The 21,342-nt window shown below is 44.4% G+C and overlaps 1 protein-coding gene across 1 annotated transcript in view; it reads left to right on the top strand.

Moving 5' to 3' along the window:
- The window catches only part of LDAH (lipid droplet associated hydrolase), a 339,639-nt gene that overhangs the window by 293,092 nt on the left and 25,205 nt on the right, over positions 1 to 21,342 (top strand). The window lies entirely within an intron of this gene.

The following is a 21,342-nucleotide window of genomic DNA, read 5'->3' as shown; positions in this document are numbered from 1 at the left end:
ACTGTGGGTTTTTTTTGGAGCCCTTGCAGTATCCTATTCCATTGAGAGGAATTGATGCTACGCCTTTGGCCAAGAATAAGCCTCAGTACTGGACTCAATTGACCATGTGCATGGCTCCTGCACATCAGGAGGATATTCGCTTTTTGGTGTTGCATAATCTGCATGATGTGGTCGTTTTGGGGTTGCCATGGCTACAGGTCCATAATCCAGTGTTAGATTGGAAATCTATGTCTGTGTCCGGCTGGGGTTGTCAGGAGGTACATGGTGATGTTCCCTTGTTGTCAATTTCGCCTTCCACTCCTTCTGAAGTCCCTGAGTTTTTATCAGATTACCGGGATGTATTTGTAGAGCCCAAATCCGGTGCCCTACCTCCTCATAGGGATTGCGATTGTGCTATTAATTTGATTCCTGGTAGTAAGTTTCCTAAGGGCCGTCTGTTTAATTAATCTGTGCCAGAGCACGCCGCTATGCGGAGTTATATAAAGGAATCCTTGGAGAAGGGTCATATTCGCCCGTCGTCGTCACCATTGGGAGCAGGGTTCTTTTTTGTGGCCAAGAAGGATGGCTCTTTGAGACCTTGTATTGATTACCGCCTTCTTAATAAGATCACCGTCAAATTTCAGTATCCTTTGCCGCTGCTGTCTGATTTGTTTGCTCGGATTAAAGGGGCTAGTTGGTTCACCAAGATAGATCTTCGAGGGGCGTATAATCTTGTGCGAATTAAACATGGCGATGAATGGAAAACAGCATTTAATACGCCCGAGGGCCATTTTGAGTACCTGGTTATGCCATTCGGGCTTTCTAATGCTCCATCTGTGTTTCAGTCCTTTATGCATGACATCTTTCGAGAGTACCTGGATAGATTCATGATTGTATATTTGGATGACATTTTGGTCTTTTCGGATGATTGGGAGTCTCATGTGAAGCAGGTCAGAATGGTGTTCCAGGTCCTTCGTGCGAATTCCTTGTTTGTGAAGGGGTCAAAGTGTCTCTTTGGAGTTCAGAAGGTTTCATTTTTGGGGTTCACTTTTTCCCCTTCTACTATCGAGATGGACCCTGTTAAAGTTCAGGCCATTTATGATTGGACTCAGCCGACATCTGTGAAGAGCCTGCAGAAGTTCCTGGGCTTTGCTAATTTTTACCATCGCTTCATCGCTAATTTTTGTAGTATTGCAAAACCGTTGACTGATTTGACCAAGAAAGGTGCTGATGTGGTCAATTGGTCCTCTGCGGCTGTAGAGGCTTTTCAGGAGTTGAAGCGTCGTTTTTCTTCTGCCCCTGTGTTGTGCCAGCCAGATGTTTTGCTCCCGTTTCAGGTCGAGGTTGATGCTTCTGATATTGGAGCAGGGGCTGTTTTGTCGCAAAGAAGTTCTGATGGCTCGGTGATGAAACCATGTGCCTTCTTTTCTAGAAAATTCTCACCTGCTGAGCGCAATTATGATGTTGGCAATCGAGAGTTGTTGGCCATGAAGTGGGCATTCGAGGAGTGGCGACATTGGCTTGAAGGAGCTAAACATCACGTGGTGGTCTTGACGGATCACAAGAATTTGACTTATCTCGAGTCTGTCAAACGGTTGAATCCTAGACAGGCTCGATGGTCGCTCTTTTTCTCCCGTTTTGAATTTTGTGGTTTCATACCTTCCGGGATCTAAGAATGTGAAGGCTGATGCCCTGTCAAGGAGTTTTGTGCCTGACTCTCCGGGTGTTCCGGAGCCGGCGCGTATTCTTAAAGAGGGGGTAATTTTGTCTGCCATCTCCCCTGATTTGCGGCGCATGCTGCAGAAGTTTCAGGCTGATAGACCTGACCGTTGTCCAGCGGAGGGACTGTTTGTCCCTGATAGATGGACTAGTAGAGTTATCTCTGAGGTTCATTGTTCGGTGTTGGCTGGTCATCCTGGAATCTTTGGTACCAGAGATTTGGTGGCTAGATCCTTTTGGTGGCCTTCTTTGTCACGGGATGTGCGTTCTTTTGTGCAGTCCTGTGGGACTTGTGCTCGGGCTAAGCCGTGCTGTTCTCTTGCCAGTGGGTTGCTTTTGCCCTTGCCGGTCCCGAAGAGGCCCTGGACGCATATTTCCATGGATTTTATTTCTGATCTCCCTGTTTCTGAAAGGATGTCGGTCATTTGGGTGGTTTGTGATCGCTTCTCTAAGATGGTCCATTTGGTACCCTTGTCTAAATTGCCTTCCTCCTCTGATTTGGTGCCATTGTTTTTCCAGCATGTGGTTCGTTTGCATGGCATTCCAGAGAACGTCGTCTCGGACAGAGGTTCCCAGTTTGTTTCGAGGTTTTGGCGGTCCTTTTGTGCTAAGATGGGCATTGATTTGTCTTTTTCTTCGGCTTTCCATCCTCAGACTAATGGCCAAACCGAACGAACTAATCAGACTTTTGAAACATATCTGAGATGCTTTGTTTCTGCTGATCAGGATGATTGGGTGTCCTTCTTGCCTTTGGCTGAGTTCGCCCTTAATAATCGGGCCAGCTCGGCTCCTTTAGTTTCTCATTTTTTCTGTAATTCTGGTTTCCATCCTCGTTTCTCTTCAGGGCAGGTTGAGCCTTCGGACTGTCCTGGTGTGGATACGGTGGTGGACAGGTTGCAGCAGATTTGGACTCATGTGGTGGACAATTTGACATTGTCCCAGGAGAAGGCTCAACGTTTCGCTTACCGCCGGTGCTGTGTTGGTCCCCGACTTCGTGTTGGGGATTTGGTTTGGTTGTCATCTCGTCATGTTCCAATGAAGGTTTCCTCTCCTAAGTTTAAGCCTCGTTTCATTGGGCCATATAAGATTTCTGAAGTTCTTAATCCTGTGTCATTTCGTTTGGACCTTCCAGCTTCTTTTGCCATCCATAATGTGTTCCATAGGTCGTTGTTGCGGAGATACGTGGCGCCTATGGTTCCCTCCGTTGATCCTCCTTCCCCGGTGTTGGTCGAGGGGGAGTTGGAGTATGTGGTGGAGAAGATTTTAGATTCTAGTGTTTCGAGACGGAAACTCCAGTACCTGGTCAAGTGGAAGGGTTATGGTCAGGAAGATAATTCCTGGGTTTTTGCCTCTGATGTTCATGCTGCCGATCTAGTTCGTGCCTTTCATTTGGCTCATCCTGATCGGCCTGGGGGTTCTGGTGAGGGTTCGGTGACCCCTCTTCAAGGGGGGGTACTGTTGTGAATTCTGTTGTCGAACTCCCTCCTGTGGTCGTGAATGGTACTTCGGCGAATTCTGTCCATGGACTCCCTCTGGTGGCTGTGAGTGAAGCTGCTGCTTCTGAGGTTCCTTACACAGGTGATGTGGTTTATCCTTTGGTTGGCTGCTCTATTTAACTCCACTCAGATCGTTACTCCATGCCAGCTGTCAATGTTCCTGCATTGGTTCAGTTCGCTCTTGGATCTTTCTGGTGACCTGTCTTCTCCAGCAGAAGCTAAGTTCCTGATAGTTATTATTTGTTCATTGTTTCGTTGTCCAGCTGGTTATCATGATTTTGTCTTGCTAGCTGGAAGCTCTGGGATGCAGAGTGGCATCTCCGCACCGTTAGTCGGTGCTGAGGTCTTTTTGCACACTCTGCGTGGTCTTTTGTAGTTTTTTGTGCTGACCGCAAAGATACCTTTCCTATCCTCTGTCTGTTTAGTAAGTCTGGCCTCCCTTTGCTGAAACCTGTTTCATTTCTGCGTTTGTGACTTTCATCTTTACTCACAGTCAATATATGTGGGGGGCTGCCTTTTCCTTTGGGAAATTTCTCTGAGGCAAGGTAGGCTTTATTTTCTATCTCTAGGGCTAGCTAGCTCTTAGGCTGTGAAGAGGCATCTAGGGAGAGTCAGGAACGCTCCACGGCTATTTCTAGTTGTTGTGATAGGATTAGGGCCTGCGGTCAGCAGAGCTCCCACATCCCAGAGCTTGTCCTGTGTGAGTTTAACTATCAGGTCGTGCCGGGTGCTCCTAACCACCAGGTCATAACAGGGCAGCCAGTGTAACGACTAACGAAGAGCGGACGCGCCTGAGTAACAATTAGCCAGATTAATGACCCTGGCTGCTGCATTAAGGATGGACTGGAGAGGCGAAAGTCGAGTAAGGGGGAGGCCAGTTAGTAGAGCATTACAGTAGTCCAGACGGGAGTGGATCAGGGCAACAGTGAGGGTTTTTTTTGTTTCCATGGTAAGAAAAGGGCGGATTCTAGAGATGTTTGTTAAATATTAATTATTCTTATTTTTATTCTGTACCGAGCACATGGTTTCTTGCTGACTCTATCTACAGCTATTTCTGTGTATGTATCTCAGAGTATAAGTTATCACCATATACAGAGGACATGTGATCTGTGTTGGACATATATAAACGTCTCTTAGGAGGGTGTGGGGGCTTTTGTCACGTGGGACGGTCACCTCCCTTCCTGCACATTCATTCTCCATGGACAACAGATGAAGAAGCAACAGCTGATAGCGGAAGCCATGATAACCTTCAAACTTCACACAGACAGACGGTTTTACCATTCAGGACCTTGGGAAAGATGAGTAACAAGACAAGCGCTGATATTTACACATGGACACTCTGTTCGTGACTGTTTAATCTACTTTTATGTTTTTGCTGCAATGGTGGATAATTCGATAAACCACTATACTTTCTTCAGAATATCATGACATTTTTCTTTTAAGAATAACGCACCTGGTTAAGTCTTGATTAGATATTTTTGCGCAATAACGATTTTTAACAATGTTCTTTAGGTGTAAGCGGCACGATCGGGCAAGAGATTGTATATGGGATGTGAAGGAGAGATTGGAGTCAAACATAACACCCAGACAGCGTGCCTGCTGTCGGGGTGTTATTATGGTGCCACCCACGGAGAGGCAAATGTCAGATTTAGGGAGGTTAGTAGATGGCGGGAGCAGAAGAAGTTCAGTTTTGGAGAGGTTGAGTTTCAGATAGAGAGCGGACATGATGTTGGAGACTGCAGACAGACAGTCAGTGGCGTTCTGTAGTACAGCTGGAGTAAGGTCAGGGGATGACGTGTATAGTTGTGTGTTATCAGCATAAAGATGATACTGAAGGCCAAATCTGCTGATGGTCTATCCAATTGGGGCCGTGTAGAGGGAGAAGAGAAGGGGGCCAAGGACTGAGCCCTGAGGTACCCCGACAGTGAGAGGAAGAGGAGAGGAAGTGGAGCCAGAGAACAAAACACTGAAGGAGTGGTCCGAAAGATAGGAGAACAGTGTCCCTAATGCCTAGTGACTGGAGCCTAGAGAGTAGGAGAGGGTGGTCAACAGTGTCGAAAGCTGCAGAAAGGACGAGAAGAATGAGCAGAGAGTGGTCACCGTTACGTTTTGCTGTCAGAAGGTCATTGGTCACTTTGATGACTGCAATTTCAGTCGAATGTAGGGTGCGGAAACCAGACTGTGAAGGGTCTATGAGGGAGTGAGTGGAGAGGTAACGGGTAAGGCAGGAGTATATCAGGCGCTCCAAGAGTGTTTGAAGGAGGAGGGGGCAATGCCAAAGGAGAGGGAGAGATTAAAGATTGTAGTTAGGTGAGTTGTGATGGCTGGAGAGAGAGACTGGAGGAGGTGTGAGGAAATGCATGTAGTCGGACGAGAAGAAGAGAGGAGCCTGGAGACTTCTTCTTCTGTGATGAGATCGAATGTAGAGAGTGAGCCAGGGGAAATGCAGGGAGGGATGGGAGTCACTGAACTTGGTGATTGGGAGCTGATTTCCTGACGGATATTGTCTATTTTCTTTATAAAGTGGGAGGCCAGGTCATCAGCACAGATGTCTGTGATAGGGGCTTGTGCTTTTGGCCTGAGGAGGGAGTGAAAGGTGTCAAAAAGTTTCTTGGGGTTGTTGGCTAGTGGGGAGATCAGGGTGGTGAAGTAGGTCTGTTTGGCGAGGTGAAGGACAGAGTTATAGGTCCTTCACATAAATTTGAAGTGTATGAAGTCTTCTGGTGTGCGTGTTTTCCTCCATTTATGACCTCCCTACTGTACAACCCCTGGGCATGCTGCTGATGAGGCGGCGAATGGTCTCCTGAGGGATCTCCTCCCAGACCTGGACTAAAGCATCCGCCAACTCCTGGACAGTCTGTGGTGCAACATGACGTCGGTGGATGGAGCGAGATATGATGTCCCAGATGTGTTCAATCAGATTCAGGTCTGGGGCATGGGCGGGCCAGTCCTTAGCTTCAATGCCTTCATCTTGCAGGAACTGCTGACGCACTCCAGCCACATGAGGTCTGGCATTATCCTGCATTAGGAGGAACCCAGGGCCAACCGCACCAGCATATGGTCTCACAAGGGGTCTGAGGATCTCATCTTGGTACCTAATGGCAGTCAGGCTACCTCTGGCGAGCACATGGAAGGCTGTGTGGCCCTCCAAAGAATGCCACCCCACACCATTACTGACCCACTGCCAAACCGGTCATGCTGAAGGATGTTGCAGGCAGCAGATCGCTCTCCACGTCATCTCCAGACTCTGTCACGTCTGTTACATGTGCTCAGTGTAAACCTGCTTTCATCTGTGAAGAGCACAGGGTGCCAGTGGCGAATTTGCCAATCCTGGTGTTCTGTGGCAAAATGTATATAAAGTATATTGACAAGCAAAAGGGTAACAATGTTTTGAACTTTTGACCTTCAGGCTCCATATCTTACCATCCACTTCTGCTTTGAACGCAAGACTACCATCATCTTGGGTATCTCAAACTTAAATTTGACTTGCATCTATTTAGCATATAATCAATTATTCAGATTATTGTCATGTCAGTCATGTCACTGTATTGTTACTATTTTGCTCTTTAACCCCTTTACCCCCAAGGGTGGTTTGCACGTTAATGACCGGCCCAATTTTTACAATTCTGACCACTGTCCCTTTATGAGGTTATAACTCTGGAACGCTTCAATGGATCCTGGTGATTCTGACATTGTTTTCTCATGACATATTGTACTTCATGACAATGGTAAAAATTATTTGATAGTACCTGCGTTTATTTGTGAAAAAAACGGAAATTTGGCGAAAATTATGAAAATTTCGCAATTTTCCAACTTTGAATTTTTATGCAATTAAATCACAGAGATATGTCACACAAAATACTTAATAAGTAACATTTCCCACATGTCTACTTTACATCAGCACAATTTTGGAACCAAAATTTTTTTTTGTTAGGGAGTTATAAGGGTTAAAAGTTGACCAGCAATTTCTCATTTCTACAACACCATTTTATTTTAGGGACCACATCTCATTTGAAGTCATTTTGAGGGGTCTATATGATAGAAAATACCCAAGTGTGACACCATTCTAAAAACTACACCCCTCAAGGTGCTCAAAACCATATTCAAGAAGTTTATTAACCCTTCTGGTGCTTCACAGGAATTTTTTGAATGTTTAAATAAAAATGAACATTTAACTTTTTTTCACAAAAAATTTAATTCAGCTCCAATTTGTTTTATTTTACCAAGGGTAACAGGAGAAAATGGACCCCAAACATTGTTGTACAATTTGTCCTGAGTATGCCAATACCCCACATGTGGGGGTAAACCACTGTTTGGGCGCATGGCAGAGCTCGGAAGCGAAGGATTGCCATTTGACTTTTCAATGCAAAATTGACTGGAATTGAGATGGGACGCCATGTTTCGTTTGGAGAGCCCCTGATGTGGCTAAACATTGAAACCCCCCACAAGTGACACCATTTTGGAAAGTAGACCCCCTAAGGAGCTTATCTAGAGGTGTGGTGAGCACTTTGACCCAACAAGTGCTTCACAGAAGTTTATAATGTAGAACCGTAAAAATAAAAAATCATATTTTTTCACAAAAATTATCTTTTCGCCCCCAATTTTTTATTTTCCCAAGGGTAAGAGAAGAAATTGGACCCCAAAAGTTGTTGTACAATTTGTCCTGAGTACGCTGATAGCCCATATGTGGGGGTAAACCACTGTTTGGGCGGATGGGAGAGCTCGGAAGGGAAGGCGCGCCGTTTGACTTTTCAATGCAAAATTGACAGGAATTGAGATGGGACGTCATGTTGCGTTTGAAGAGCCACTGATGTGCCTAAACATTGAAACCCCCCACAAGTGACACCATTTTGGAAAGTAGACCCCCTAAGGAACTTATCTAGAGGTGTGGTGAGCACTTTGACCCACCAAGTGCTTCACAGAAGTTTATAATGTAGAACCGTAAAAATAAAAAATCATATTTTTTCACAAAAATTATCTTTTTGCCCCCAATTTTTTATTTTCCCAAGGGTAAGAGAAGAAATTGGACCCCAAAAGTTGTTGTACAATTTGTCCTGAGTACGCTGATAGCCCATATGTGGGGGTAAACCACTGTTTGGGCGGATGAGAGAGCTCGGAAGGGAAGGAGTGCCGTTTGACTTTTCAATGCAAAATTGACAGGAATTGAGATGGGACGTCATGTTGCGTTTGAAGAGCCACTGATGTGCCTAAACATTGAAACCCCCCACAAGTGACACCATTTTGGAAAGTAGACCCCCTAAGGAACTTATCTAGAGGTGTGGTGAGCACTTTGACCCACCAAGTGCTTCACAGAAGTTTATAATGCAGAGCCGTAAAAATAAAACAAAATTTTTTTCCCACAAAAATTATTTTTTTAGCCCCCAGTTTTGTATTTTCCTGAGGGTAACAGGAGAAATTGGACCCCAAAAGTTGTTGTCCAATTTGTCCTGAGTACGCTGATACCCCGTATGTTGGGGGAAACCACCGTTTGAGCGCATGGCAGAGCTCGGAAGGGAAGGAGCGCCATTTGGAATGCAGACTTAGATGGAATGGTCTGCAGACGTCACATTGCGTTTGCAGAACCCCTAATGTACCTAAACAGTAGAAACCCCCCACAAGTGACCCCATATTGGAAACTAGACCCCCCAGGGAACTAATCTAGATGTGTTGTGAGAACTTTGAACCCCCAAGTGTTTCACTACAGTTTATAACGCAGAGCCGTGAAAATAAAAAATCTTTTTTTTTCCCACAAAAAATATGTTTTAGCCCCGAGTTTTGTATTTTCCCAAGGGTAGCAGGAGAAATTGGACCCCAAAAGTTGTTGTCCTATTTGTCCTGAGTACGCTGATACCCCATATGTTGGGGTAAACCCCTGTTTGGGCACACGGGAGAGCTCGGAAGGGAAGAAGCACTGTTTTACTTTTTCAACGCAGAATTGGCTGGAATTGAGATCGGACGCCATGTCGCGTTTGGAGAGCCCCTGATGTGCCTAAACAGTGGAAACCCCCCAATTATAACTGAAACCCTAATCCAAACACATCCCTAACCCTAATCCCAACAGTAACCCTAACCACACCTCTAACCCTGACACACCCCTAACCCTAATCCCAACCCTATTCCCAACCGTAAATGTAATCTAAACCCTAACTGTAACTTTAGCCCCAACCCAAACTGTAGCCCTAGCCCTAACCCTAGCCCTAACCCTAATCCTAACCCTAGCCCTAACCCTAGCCCTAACCCTATCCCTAACCCTAACCCTAGCCCTAACCCTAGCCCTAACCCTAGCCCTAACCCTAGCCCTAACCCTAACCCTAGCCCTAACCCTAGCCCTAGCCCTAACCCTAGCCCTAACCCTAGCCCTAACTCTAACCCTAGCCCTAATGGAAAAATGGAAATAAATACATTTTTTTAATTTTTCCCTAACTAAGGGGGTGATGAAGGGGGATTTGCTTTACTTTTATAGCGAGTTTTTTAGCGGATTTTTATGATTGGCAGCCGTCACACACTGAAAGACGCTTTTTATTGCAAAAAACATTTTTTGCGTTACCACATTTTGAGAGCTATAATTTTTCTATATTTTGGTCCACAGAGTCATGTGAGGTCTTGTTTTTTGCGGGACGAGTTGATGTTTTTATTGGTAACATTTTCGGGCACGTGACATTTTTTGATCGCTTTTTATTCCGATTTTTGTGAGGCAGAATGACCAAAAACCAGCTATTCATGAATTTCTTTTGGGGGAGGCGTTTATACCGTTCCGCGTTTGGTAAAATTGATGAAGCAGTTTTATTCTTCGGGTCAGTACGATTACAGCGACACCTCATTTATATAATTTTTTTATGTTTTGGCGCTTTTATACGATAAAAACTATTTTATAGAAAAAATAATTATTTTTGCATCGCTTTATTCTCAGGACTATAACTTTTTTATTTTTTTGCTGATGATGCCGTATGGTGGCTAGTTTTTTGCGGGACAATATGACGCTTTCAGCGGTACCATGGTTAGTTATATCTGTCTTTTTGATCGCGTGTTATTCCACTTTTTGTTCGGCGGTATGATAATAAAGCGTTGTTTTTTGCCTCGTTTTTTTTTTTTTTTCTGACGGTGTTTACTGAAGGGGTTAACTAGTGGGCCAGTTTTATAGGTCGGGCCGTTACGGACGCGGCGATACTAAATATGTGTACTTTTATTGTTTTTTTTTTTTTATTTAGATAAAGAAATGTATTTATGGGAATAATATTTTTTTTTTGTTTTCATTATTTTGGAATATTTTTTTTTATTTTTTTTTACACATTTGAAATTTTTTTTTTTACTTTTTTACTTTGTCCCAGGGGGGGACATCACAGATCAGTGATCTGACAGTTTGCACAGCACTCTGTCAGATCACTGATCTGACATGCAGCGCTGCAGCCTTCACAGTGCCTGCTCTGAGCAGGCTCTATGAAGCCACCTCCCTCCCTGCAGGACCCGGATCCGCGGCCATCTTGGATCCGGGGCTGGAGGGAGCAGGGAGGGAGGCGAGACCCTCGCAGCAACGCGATCACATCGCGTTGCTGCGGGGGGCTCAGGGAAGCCCGCAGGGAGCCCCCTCCCTGCGCGGTGCTTCCCTGTACCGCCGGCACATCGCGATCATCTTTGATCGCGGTGTGCCGGGGGTTAATGTGCCGGGGGCGGTCCGTGACCGCTCCTGGCACATAGTGCCGGATGTCAGCTGCGATAAACAGCTGACACCCGGCCGCGATCGGCGGCGCTCCCCCCGTGAGCGCTGCCGATCGCATATGACGTACTATTGCGTCCTTGGGAAGTAAAGCCCACCCCACATGGACGCAATAGTACGTCTAATGGCAGAAAGGGGTTAAAATCTAAATTTACATTTTTATTATTTTGTTAGTATTTTGTAAATCCACCTTTGGCTTTCACCACTGCCTGAATCCTTCTGGGCATGCTATCTGTCACATTCAAACATGTCTCGACTGAAATCTGATCCCAGGTCTCTTCTACACATTCACAAAGTTGGTGCATACTGGTATTTTCTTCAACTCTGCCCACAAGTGTTTGATTGGATTGACATCTGAGGATTGTGGAGGGGAATCCACCACCTCTACTTCATTGTCATTGAACCATTTCTTCACCAATCTTGATGTATGCTTCGGGTCATTGTGCTGCTGAAACACTATGTAGTCCTTTTCATATTCATAGTGCTTGAGTATATGAAGTAACTCGTGTTGAAGGATACTCATATATACAGTTAGGGCCAGAAATATTTGGACAGTGACACAAGTTTTGTTATTTTAGCTGTTTACAAAAACATGTTCAGAAATACAATTATATATATAACTAGCTGAAGAGCCCGGCGTTGCCTGGGCATAGTAAATATCTGTGGTTAGTTATAGCACCTCACTTCTCTTATTTTCCCATCACGCCTCTCATTTTCCCAATCACATCTTTCATTTTCCCCCTCATATCTCTCATTTTCTCCCTTACACCTCATTTTCTCCCTCACTCCTCTCATTCCCCCCTAACACTTGTCATTTCGACCTCACATCTGTCATTTTCCGATCACTCCACTATTTTCCCTCACTCCTCTTTCGACCCCACATCTGTCATTTTCCGATCACTCCACTATTTTCCCTCACTCCTCTCATTTTGCACTCACACCTTTTCATTTTCACCTCAGTATATACATGTTTGTCATCTCCCTTATATATAGTATACACCTGTATGTCATCTCCTGTATATAGTATATACCTGTATGTCATCTCCCCTGTATATATAATATACCTGCTGTGTGTCATCTCCCCTGTATATAGTATATACCTGTATGTCATCTCCTCCTATATATAGTATATACCTGTATGTCATCTCCTTCTATATATAGTATATACCTGTATGTCATCTCCTCCTGTATATAGTATATACCTGTGTGTCATCTCCCCTGTATATAGTATATATATGTGTGTCATCTCCTCCTGTATATAGTATATACCTGTATGTCATCTTCTATATATAGCATATACCTGTATGTCATCTCCTCCTGTATATAGTATATACCTGTAGGTCATCTGCTCCTGTATATAGTATATACCTGTGTGTCATCTCCTCCTGTATATAGTATGTACCTGTATGTCATCTCCTCTATATAGTATATACCTGTGTGTCATCTCTCCTGTATATAGTATATATCTGTGTGTCATCTCCCCTGTATATAGTATATACCTGTGTGTCATCTCCTCCTGTATTAGACCTCGTTCACACATTATTTGCTCAGTATTTTTACCTCAGTATTTGTAAGCTAAATTGGCAGCCTGATAAATCCCCAGCCAACAGGAAGCCCTCCCCCTGGCAGTATATATTAGCTCACACATACACATAATAGACAGGTCATGTGACTGACAGCTGCCGTATTTCCTATATGGTACATTTGTTGCTCTTGTAGTTTGTCTGCTTATTAATCTAATTTTTATTTTTGAAGGATAATACCAGACTTGTGTGTGTTTTAGGGCGAGTTTCGTTTGTCAAGTTGTGTGTGTTGAGTTGCGTGTGGCGACATGCATGTAGCGACTTTTGTGAGATGAGTTTTGTGTGGCAACATGCATGTAGCAACTTTTTGTGTGTCGAGTTGCATGTGACAGGTTAGTGTAGCAAGTTGTGTGCAGCAGGTTTTGCGCATGGCGAGTTTTGCGCATGGCGAGTTTTATGTGTGGTGCCTTTTGAGTATGTGCAAGTTGTGTGTGAGGCAACTTTTGCATGTGCTGCAACTTTTGTAAATGTGGCAATTTTTCCGCGTGTGCAAGTTTTGCGTGTGGCGAGTTTTCCATGAGGTGAGTTTTGCACTTGTGGCGAGTTTTGCGTGAGCCTAGTTTTTGCATGTGGCGAGTTTTGCGCATGGCGAGTTTTGAGCGGCGACTTTTGTGTTTCGACTTTTATGTGGCGAGGTTGGTGTATGTGTGGTGAAATGTGTGCTGAGGGTGGTATATGTGTTCAAGCACGTGGTAGTGTGTGGCGCATTTTGTGTGTGTCCATATCCCCGTGTGTGGTGAGTATCCCATGTCGGGGCCCCACCTTAGCAACTGTACGGTATATACTCTTTGGCGCCATCGCTCTCACTCTTTAAGTCCCCCTTGTTCACATCTGGCAGCTGTCAATTTGCCTCCAACACTTTTCCTTTCACTTTTTCCCCATTATGTAGATAGGGGCAAAATTGTTTGGTGAATTGGAAAGCGCGGGGTTAAAATTTCGCCTCACAACATAGCCTATGACGCTCTCAGGGTCCAGACGTGTGACTGTGCAAAATTTTGTGGCTGTGGCTGCGACGCCTCCAACACTTTTCCTTTCACTTTTTTCCCCATTATGTAGTTAGGGGCAAAATTATTTGGTGAATTGGAAAGCGTGGGGTTAAAATTTCACCTCACAACATAGCCTATGATGCTCTCGGGGTCCAGACGTGTGACTGTGCAAAATTTTGTTGCTGTAGCTGCGACGCCTCCAACACTTTTCCTTTCACTTTTTCCCCATTATGTAAATAGGGGCAAAATTGTTTGGTGAATTGGAAAGCGCGGGGTTAAAATTTCACCTCACAACGTAGCCTATGATGCTCTCAGGGTCCAGACGTGTGGCTGTGCAAAATTTTGTGGCTGTAGCTACGACGCCTCCAACACTTTTCCTTTCACTTTTTTCCCCATTATGTAGATAGGGGCAAAATTGTTTGGTGAATTGGAACGCGCGGGGTTAAAATTTCGCCTCACAACATAGCCTATGACGCTCTCGGGGTCCAGACGTGTGACTGTGCAAAATTTTGTGGCTGTAGCTGCGACGGGGCAGATGCCAATCCCGGACATACATACATACACACACACACACACACACACATTCAGCTTTATATAGTAGACTAGCTGAAGAGCCCGGCGTTGCCTGGGCATAGTAAATATCTGTGGTTAGTTATAGCACGTCACTTCTCTTATTTTCCCATCACGCCTCTCATTTTCCCAATCACATCTTTAATTTTCCCCCTCACATCTCTCATTTTCTCCCTCACACCTCTCATTTTCTCCCTCACTCCTCTCATTCCCGCCTAACACTTGTCATTTCGACCTCACATCTGTCATTTTCCGATCACTACACTATTTTCCCTCACTCCTCTAAATTTTGCACTCACACTTTTTCATTTTCACCTCACACCTCTTATTTTCACCTCAGTATATACATGTTTGTCATCTCCCTTATATATAGTATACACCTGTATGTCATCTCCTGTATATAGTATATGCCTGTGTGTCATCTCCCCTGTATATAGTATATACCTGCTGTGTGTCATCTCCCCTGTATATAGTATATACCTGTATGTCATCTCCTCCTATATATAGTATATACCTGTATGTCATCTCCTCCTATATATAGTATATACCTGTATGTCATCTCCTTCTATATATAGCATATACCTGTATGTCATCTCCTCCTGTATATAGTATATACCTGTATGTCATCTCCCCTGTATATAGTATATATCTATGTGTCATCTCCTCCTGTATATAGTATATAACTGTATGTCATCTTCTATATATAGCATATACTTGTATGTCATCTCCTCCTGTATATAGTATATACCTGTAGGTAATCTGCTCCTGTATATAGTATATACCTGTGTGTCATCTCCTCCTGTATATAGTATATACCTGTATGTCATCTCCTCCTGTATATAGTATGTACCTGTATGTCATCTCCTCCTTTATATAGTATATACCTGTGTGTCATCTCTCCTGTATATAGTATATATCTGTGTGTCATCTCCCCTGTATATAGTATATACCTGTGTGATCTCCTGTATTAGACCTTGTTAACACGTTATTTGCTCAGTATTTTTACCTCAGTATTTGTAAGATAAATTGGCAGCCTGATAAATCCCCAGCCAACAGGAAGCCCTCCCCCTGGCAGTATATATTAGCTCACACATACACATAATAGACAGGTCATGTGACTGACAGCTGCCGTATTTCCTATATGGTACATTTGTTGCTCTTGTAGTTTGTCTGCTTATTAATCAGATTTTTATTTTTGAAGGCTAATACCAGACTTGTGTGTGTTTTAGGGCGAGTTTCGTTTGTCAAGTTGTGTGTGTTGAGTTGCGTGTGGCGACATGCATGTAGCGACTTTTGTGAGATGAGTTTTGTGTGGCAACATGCGTGTAGCAACTTTTTGTGTGTCGAGTTGCATGTGACAGGTTAGTGTAGCAAGTTGTGTGCAGCAAGTTTTGCGCATGGCGAGTTTTGCGCGTGGTGAGTTTTATGTCTGGTGCCTTTTGAGTATGTGCAAGTTTTGTGTGAGGCAACTTTTGCATGTGTTGCAAATTTTGTGCATGTGGCAATTTTTCCGCATGTGCAAGTTTTGCGTGTGGCGAGTTTTCCATGAGGTGAGTTTTGCACTTGTGGCGAGTTTTGCGTGAGCCTATTTTTTGCATGTGGCGAGTTTTGCGCGTGGTGAGTTTTGAGCGGCAACTTTTGTGTTTCGACCTTTATGTGGCGAGGTTGGTGTATGTGTGGTGAAATGTGTGTTGAGGGTGGTATATGTGTTCAAGCATGTGGTAGTGTGTGGCGCATTTTGCATGTGTGTTCATATCCCCGTGTGTGGTGAGTATCCCATGTCGGGGTCCCACCTTAGCAACTGTACGGTATATACTCTTTGGCGCCATCGCTCTCACTCTTTAAGTCCCCCTTGTTCACATCTTGCAGCTGTCAATTTGCCTCCAACACTTTTCCTTTGACTTTTCCCCATTATGTAGATAGGGGAAAAATAGTTTGGTGAATTGGAAAGCGCGGAGTTAAAATTTCACCTCACAACGTAGCCTATGACGCTCTCAGGGTCCAGACGTGTGACTGTGCAAAATTTTGTTTCTGTAGCTGCGACGCCTCCAACACTTTTCCTTTCACTTTTTTCCCCATTATGTAGATAGGGGCAAAATTGTTTGGTGAATTGGAACGCGCGGGGTTAAAATTTCGCCTCACAATATAGCCTATGACGCTCTCGGGGTCCAGACGTGTGTCTGTGCAACATTTTGTGGCTGTAGCTGCGACGGTGCAGATGCCAATCCCGGACATACACACACACATACACACACACACATACACACATTCAGCTTTATATAATAGATATGGGCTGAAAGTGCACACTCCCAGCTGCAATATGATAGTTTCCACATCCAAATCGGAGAAAGGGTTTAGGAATCATAGCTCTGTAATGCATAGTGTCCTCTTTTTCAAGGGACCAAAAGTAATTGGACAATGGACTCTAAGGGCTGCAATTAACTCTGAAGGCATCTCCCTCGTTAACCTGTAATCAATGAAGTAGTTAAAAGGTCAGGGGTGGATTCCAGGAGTGTGGTTTTGCATTTGGAAGCTGTTGCTGTGAGCAGACAACATGCGGTCAAAGGAACTCTCAATTGAGGTGAAGCAGAACATCCTGAGGCTGAAAAAAAAGAAAAAAATCCATCAGAGAGATAGCAGACATGTTTGGAGTAGCAAAATCAACAGTTGGGTACATTCTGAGAAAAAAGGAATTGACTGGTGAGCTTGGGAACTCAAAAAGGCCTGGGCGTCCACGGATGACAACAGTGGTGGATGATCGCCGCATACTTAATTTGGTGAAGAAGAACCCGTTCACAACATCAACTGAAGTCCAGAACACTCTCAGTGAAGTAGGTGTATCTGTCTCTAAGTCAACAGTAAAGAGAAGACTCCATGACAGTAAATACAAAGGGTTCACATCTAGATGCAAACCATTCATCAATACCAAAAATAGACAGGCCAGAGTTAAATTTGCAGAAAAACACCTCAAGAAGCCAGCTCAGTTCTGGAAAAGTATTCTATGGACAGATGAGACAAAGATCAACCTGTACCAGAATGATGGGAAGAAAAAAGTTTGGAGACGAAAGGGAACGGCACATGATCCAAGGCACACCACATCCTCTGTAAAACATGGTGGAGGCAACGTAATGGCATGGGCATGCATGGCTTTCAATGGCACTGGGTCACTTGTGTTTATTGATGACATAAGAGCAGACAAGAGTAGCCGGATGAATTCTGAAGTGTACCGGGATATACTTTCAGCCCAGATTCAGCCAAATGCTGCAAAGTTGATTGGACGGCGCTTCATAGTACAGATGGACAATGACCCCAAGCATACAGCCAAAGCTACCCAGGAGTTCATGAGTGCCAAAAAGTGGAACATTCTGCAATGGCCAAGTCAATCTCCAGATCTAAACCCAATTGAGCATGCATTTCACTTGCTCAAATCCAGACTTAAGACGGAAAGACCCACAAACAAGCAAGACCTGAAGGCTGCGGCTGTAAAGGCCTGGCAAAGCATTAAGAAGGAGGAAACCCAGCGTTTGGTGATGTCCATGGGTTCCAGACTTAAGGCAGTGATTGCCTCCAAAGGATTTGCAACAAAATATTGAAAATAAAAATATTTTGTTTGGGTTATGTTTATTTGTCCAATTACTTTTGACCTCCTAAAATGTGGAGTGTTTGTAAAGAAATGTGTACAATTCCTACATTTTCTATCAGATATTTTTGTTCAACCCTTCAAATTAAACGTTACAATCTGCACTTGAATTCTGTTGTAGAGGTTTCATTTCAAATCCAATGTGGTGGCATGCAGAGCCCAACTCGCGAAAATTGTGTCACTGTCCAAATATTTCTGGCCCTAACTGTAGCTCAGCATTGAGACCACCATCAATCTTGGTCAAGTATCCAATTCCTTTGGCTGTGAAACAACCTCATATCATCAGGCTTCCTTCACCGAACTTTACAGTTCCTTCAATACCTCCATCAGTTAGCTCCTTTTTCCCTTGTTTCTTCCAGATCCATTTGCACCCTTCAGACCCTAGTCTATTAACTTTCATCTCGTCGCTCCATATCACCCATTTCCAATCTCCTACAACCACTTTTTTTAACTTTTTTGCAAACGCAAGCCGACGCTTCTTATGACGATATTGACGTCTAGGCGTCTTCACGTTTTTTCGGGCCATCATTCCAGACTTCTGTAATGTGCATTGCAAAGTGTTTGCATTGACATCTGTGATCTCACTATTATGAAGCATATGAGCCACCTCCACTGCCGTGTTTGTCGTACCAGAATTGATAGACCTTGTGATGAGCCGACTTGTAGCTTCTGATATTTTGCCTGGATGTCCACCTCTTGGCTTCTGAATAGGGAATATGAGAACAGGTTGTAATTTGTAGTATACAGGAAGAAAATATTTTTTTCACCACCGGGAACAAAACAGTAACAATACAATGACATGACAAGAATCTGCATAACTAGCAATGGGCGAACCCGAACAGTAAAGTTCGGCGTCCGTACCGAACACCTACTGTTCGGGCACGGGTACCGAACACGAACTTCACCAGGAAGTCCATGTTACTGTTCGGGTTTGGCTGCCAGAACTGTTGCGAATTCTGTTGTCGGGCTCCCTCCTGTGGTCATGAATGGTACTTCGGCTGGTTCTGTCCATGGACTTCCTCTGGTGGGTGTTTCTGAGTTTCCTTCCTCAGGTGACGAGGTTAATTCGTTAGCTGGCTGCTCTATTTAACTCCACTTAGATCTTTGCTCCATGCCACCTGTCAATGTTCCAGTATTGGTCTAGTTCACTCCTGGATCGTTCTTGTGACCTGTCTTCCCAGCAGAAGCTAAGTTCCAGCTTGTATTTCTTTGGTTTGCTATTTTTCTGTCCAGCTTGCTATTTTTATTGTTGTCTTGCTTGCTGGAAGCTCTGGGACGCAGAGGGAGCGCCTCCGCACCGTGAGTCGGTGCGGAGGGTCTTTTTGCGCCCTCTGCGTGGTCTTTTTGTAGGTTTTTGTGCTGACCGCAAAGTAACCTTTCCTATCCTCGGTCTGTTCAGTAAGTCGGGCCTCACTTTGCTAAATCTATTTCATCTCTGTGTTTGTATTTTCATCTTTACTCACAGTCATTATATGTGGGGGGCTGCCTTTTCCTTTGGGGAATTTCTCTGAGGCAAGGTAGGCTTTATTTTTCTATCTTCAGGGCTAGCTAGTTCCTTAGGCTGTGCCGAGTTGCATAGGGAGCGTTAGGCGCAATCCACGGCTATTTCTAGTGTGTTTGATAGGATTAGGGATTGCTGTCAGCAGAGTTCCCACGTCCCAGAGCTCGTCCTTTATTATCAGTAACTATCAGGTCATTTCGTGTGCTCTTAACCACCAGGTCCATTATTGTCCTGACCACCAGGTCATAACAGTACAGGTGGCCCAAAGTACTAATGCATCTCAATAGAGGGATAAGAGAAGTTCTGAGACCATTTTTTTTTCTTTGCACTGTGTTTTGTCTCTCTTTTCCCCTTTACCTCTGGGTGGTTCAGGACTCAGGTGTAAACATGGACATTCAAGGTCTGTCCTCTTGGATGGATAATCTCGCTACAAGGGTACAAAACATTCAAGATTTTGTGGTTCAGAATCCGATGTCAGAGCCTAGGATTCCAATTCCTGATTTGTTTTTGGTGATAGATCTAAGTTCTTGAATTTCAAAAATAATTGTAAATTGTTTCTTGCCTTGAAACCTCGCTCCTCAGGTGACCCTGTTCAACAAGTAAAGATCATTATTTCTTTGTTACGTGGTGACCCTCAAGACTGGGCATTTTCCCTTGCGCCAGGAGATCCGGCATTGCGTGATGTTGATGCGTTTTTCCTGGCGCTTGGATTGCTTTATGACGAGCCTAATTCAGTGGATCAGGCAGAGAAAATCTTGCTGGCTCTGTGTCAGGGTCAGGATGAAGCGGAGATATATTGTCAGAAGTTTAGAAAGTGGTCTGTGCTCACTCAGTGGAATGAATGTGCCCTGGCAGCAATCTTCAGAAAGGGTCTCTCTGAAGCCCTTAAGGATGTCATGGTGGGATTTCCCATGCCTGCTGGTCTGAATGAGTCTATGTCCTTGGCCATTCAGATCGATCGACGCTTGCGTGAGCGTAAAGCTGTGCACCATTTGGCGGTACTATCTGAGCATGGGCCTGAGCCTATGCAATGTGATAGGACTTTGACCAGAGCTGAACGGCAAGAACACAGACGTCGGAATGGGCTATGTTTTTACTGTGGTGATTCCACTCATGCTATCTCCGATTGTCCTAAGCGCACTAAGCGGTTCGCTAGGTCTGCCACCATTGGTACGGTACAGTCTAAATTTCTATTGTCCGTTACTCTGATTTGCTCTTTGTCATCCTATTCTGTTATGGCATTTGTGGATTCAGGCTCTGCCCTGAATTTGATGGACTTGGAGTATGCTAGGCGCTGTGGTTTTTTCTTGGAGCCCTTGCAGTATCCTATTCCATTGAGAGGAATTGATGCTACGCCTTTGGCCAAGAATAAGCCTCAGTACTGGACCCAATTGACCATGTGCATGGCTCCTGCACATCAGGAGGATATCCGCTTTCTGGTGTTGCATAATCTGCATGATGTGGTCGTTTTGGGGTTGCCATGGCTACAGGTTCATAATCCAGTATTGGACTGGAAATCTATGTCTGTGTCCAGCTGGGGTTGCTAGGGGGTACATAGTGATGTTCCATTTTTGTCTATTTCGTCTTCCACTCCTTCTGAAGTTCCAGAGTTTTTGTCGGATTATCGGGATGTATTTGATGAGCCCAAAGCCAGTGCCCTACCTCCTCATAGGGATTGCGATTGTGCAATTAATTTGATTCCTGGTAGTAAGTTTCCTAAGGGCCGACTGTTCAATTTATCTGTGCCAGAACACGCCGCTATGCGGAGTTATATAAAGGAATCCTTGGAGAAAGGCCATATTCGCCCGTCGTCATCACTGTTAGGAGCAGGGTTCTTTTTTGTGGCCAAGAAGGATGGTTCTTTGAGACCTTGTATTCATTACCGCCTTCTTAATAAAATTACAGTCAAATTTCAGTATCCTTTGCCGTTGCTGTCTGATTTGTTTGCTCGTATTAAAGGGGCTAGTTGGTTCACCAAGATAGATCTTCGAGGGGCGTATAATCTTGTGCGTATTAAACAAGGCGATGAATGGAAAACAGCATTTAATACGCCCGAGGGCCATTTTGAGTACCTGGTTATGCCATTCGGGCTTTCCAATGCTCCAACAGTATTTCAGTCCTTTATGCATGACATCTTCCGAGAGTACCTGGATA

Source organism: Ranitomeya imitator, chromosome 5 (genome assembly GCF_032444005.1).
Source record: "Ranitomeya imitator isolate aRanImi1 chromosome 5, aRanImi1.pri, whole genome shotgun sequence".
NCBI classification, from domain to species: domain Eukaryota; kingdom Metazoa; phylum Chordata; class Amphibia; order Anura; family Dendrobatidae; genus Ranitomeya; species Ranitomeya imitator.
This window is presented reverse-complemented; position numbering and strand designations above follow the sequence as displayed.